Below are 3,727 nucleotides of genomic sequence, written 5' to 3' on the forward strand. Positions count from 1 at the left end.
TCTTATCTATCCTATTCCCAAATATTTATTCAGAATTAAGTTTTATACAAGTTGGTGCAGAAAAGCAATATCTACATACACATGAATGTACAATGTGTATATTTAAAAAAGAATTCCTTCTATTGTTTCACACACACACACACACACAAACTTATTTGTATATATGTTATTGATGAAATAATAACGAAAATTTTAATGTAGCGCATACAATTTACTGATCTCGCTTTTCTATAAAGGAAATTTTATGATTATTAATTATTATTGTTTATTTCAATGCACTGACTTTGGCCTGATTTTTTATAACTTGTTCATATGTAGTAGCTGGATTTTGTACCAGTTAAAGTAGTAACATAATGTAAGATCCAATATACATTTTACCAAGAAATGGAAGAATTTCATCTCATAATTATTTTAAAATTGCGTTTAAAGATTTACATGACTTAAAATTCTTAATGTTGAAATAATGAATTATACAAAAAATGATTCTAATAGTATACAAAATACGAGTACAATAGGGATATATTTATTGACATGAGGGAAAATTATCTCTTTCGGATCTTACATTATTCACCTGAATTTTTCATCTCCGCATGCTTTGAGATGAGATTCAACAACCAATCGTTCGAATCGCTAAAAATACGTACATACATGGGCGTTGAATGTTATCGGATAGTAATCGATTTAGTAATTTTTCGTCATATACTTTTAAATTAAAGTTGAAATCTCTTGAAATCAAAAGATTGTTGACATGTAGATTTTTTAATTTAAATTAATTTTTAGTATATTTAATTTTTAGTATTTCGAGTATATTTAATCTTACTATATTTTTAATTTTTAATAAACGCGAATAAAGAATAATCGCGACATTTGTTTGTATATTAAAGAAATTGTTATTGATAATTATGCATATTAATATTTAGTTCATTTCATTAATATGATTGCCCCTTCGCGACGCGTTCGTGTTTCGCGCATCGTACGAAAGCGTAAAATCTTACGCTTATTGCCGGCGATGTTAGCCGGCAGCAGTCGGCAATACAGTCGGCAGCAAAAAGGAGTATTTCTCCTTGTCCATTTTTGGCATATGAAGCCTGAATGTTGGCCAGGAGCAACGAAAGGTGAGTTCAATCTGGCCAGAAGAAAGAAGATTATATAAGTATATGAAGTAGGTTGGTGTGTAATACCAATTTAAGTTTGTAAAAGGAACATTTACGCTGAGAAAAAAAATTTGTTTAACCAACTAAACACATTTAGTTGTTTGCAGATTTGATTATTTTATTAAATTTTATTTACTCAAATTTAACCGTAGTCTGCTTAACGAACTGTTCAATATTAAACAAACTACGGTTAAATTCAATTAAATAAAATTTGTTGAATTAATCAAATTTGCAAACAACTACATATGTGTAGTTACTTGAACACATTTTTTTTTCTTAGTGTATAAAGATAATCTGAATATTCGGGAGGGTAACTTGCTCGCAAATGCGAGTTCTTATATATTTTTTTTTAAATGTTGCTTATTTAAAATACAAAAATAACCGATAAACAACAGAGCTAATGAGAGAGCGCGGATAATCAAGTGCAACTTTTGTAGGTTTTTTTAATCTACAAAACTTACGTTTGATTATCCGTGTTAACTCTCATTAGCTCTGTTATTTGTTAATTTTTTTTTGTATTTTAAAGATTGAAAGCCTGTTTTAATAATTACTTATGTTTATTACTTATTTATTATTATTACGATCGCGATTAGGTCATTCCGCTGAATTTATCAGCATGCGATAGGAGATAAGCGTTAGCTGCATTCAACAGAGAAAGCAGCTTTGTAGCTGTTGTAAAATTCTTTAATATGATATATTGGTTTATACATTTGAATCTATAAGGAACTAAAGCAAAAACCAATCATATTAAAGAATTTTTTACAATTGAAAAGTTACTTTCTTTGATGAATGCGGCCGTTAACGTATTACATATATTCGCGGTGTTATTGCATACTTATGAAGTAGAAAATGTAGATAGGAATACACGGATAGAGATAGGTATACCTGAATAACCACAAAAAAATAAAAATGCGAGTAGATAGTACAATAAGTATGGATAGGTAGGATTGTATAGAAAGGACGATAAGTATAATGAACAGGTAGGAATAAACACGTCACATGTATACATATTTGATAATTGGAAAGGAGGGATTAAATATTGAATAAAACTTTAAATTCATTTTAAGTTTTATTTAATTAGACTGGGGTCAAAAATAACAAGATAACAAAAAGTTGTAATACTTATATAAAAAAAACGTTATAAATAAAATATGCAAGTGTAAGGAAGAGACAGAAGTTTGTAATAAATCTATTATAAACTTCTATCCCTTCCTTACGCTTTTATATTTTATTTATAATGTTTTTTTACATAAGTGTACAACTTACTCACACTGTTATTTTTGACTCTGTTAACATCCAGTTATCAAATATGAAAATAAACCAAATTAATTTCAAATTTTACTGATTTTTCAGCTATCTTGAAATTAAATTTATTTATAAAATTTTGTACCCATCCAAATTATGTAACGCGTTAATATTGTAATTAATTTTATTGTAAATAAATGTATGTATAATAGTATTAAGTATGTAATATAAAGTTTACGTAAACTGTGTCCAGATAAATGCCATCATACTTACTTTTGTAACTTGCCCAACGATTACTCATAAATTATACTAATGCAGATAGCATTTATCTTGTCGTAGTGAACCAAATTGTTGCGTAATTGATGTAAATTATACGAAATTGACGATTACATATAATAACAAAAATTGTTTATTGACCTAATAAGTTTGATAAATATTTAATTTTGAAACTTTTTTTTAATTTAGATTTTATTTTAAATATCAAAAAGTCATTAATAATTTTAAGTAACTTCTAATTAAAAAATTAATGTTTAGAATAATTATCAATTTTGCTTCGCATTTATTAGTATATACAAATTTATCACATAAATCATGAAGATTGGAACTTTGAACTGAAGCAATAGTTAAATATTAACTTCTTGCTTGTTTTTGGACATTTACGTTGGTGACATTACAGAATTGCAAGTATATTTTAGTGATCAATTTATTATATGCAAAGCCTTATTGCTGTCTCTCGCGTCAGACGGATGCTAGTGATTGCGTGATTTGTACTGATGGAAAGTTGAAATTATTTTCATCGTGAAGAGTTATTCCTCGTCGCTTTTCATGAAGTCCATTCACGAAGTCTAGTTTCGTGAATCCCTTCGGAAATTCTTGTACAGAATCGGAATAAATCCCGAGTTTTCTCGTCTGCAGTTACTGGAAGTAATAATTTGGTCAATGAGTCAATGACAATTGCCATGTATTTTAAAGTCAAGTTGTGAAATTAATTTAATAGTATATTTTAGCATATAATTTTTATCGTTTTTTTTGTTTTATTAAATGTTCTTCCGATAGTAATAGTAATGTTAGTAATATTACTGTCTTAATTTAACAGTAGGAATTTGCTTATTTTTTTATAATTGCTCTAACAAAAGTATGGTTACGAATGTGTATATTTCATTTTCTAATTGTTATTTTTAAAGTCATTTTTAGGTATTGAACATCCCGCCATTGTAGAATATTATTAATTATATTACGAATGTGTATATTTCATTTTTTAATTGTTATTTTTAAAGTCATTTTTAGGTATTGGACATTCCGCCATTCCAGAATATTATTAATTATTA

Source organism: Trachymyrmex septentrionalis, unplaced genomic scaffold (genome assembly GCF_001594115.1).
Source record: "Trachymyrmex septentrionalis isolate Tsep2-gDNA-1 unplaced genomic scaffold, Tsep1.0 scaffold83, whole genome shotgun sequence".
Taxonomy (NCBI): domain Eukaryota; kingdom Metazoa; phylum Arthropoda; class Insecta; order Hymenoptera; family Formicidae; genus Trachymyrmex; species Trachymyrmex septentrionalis.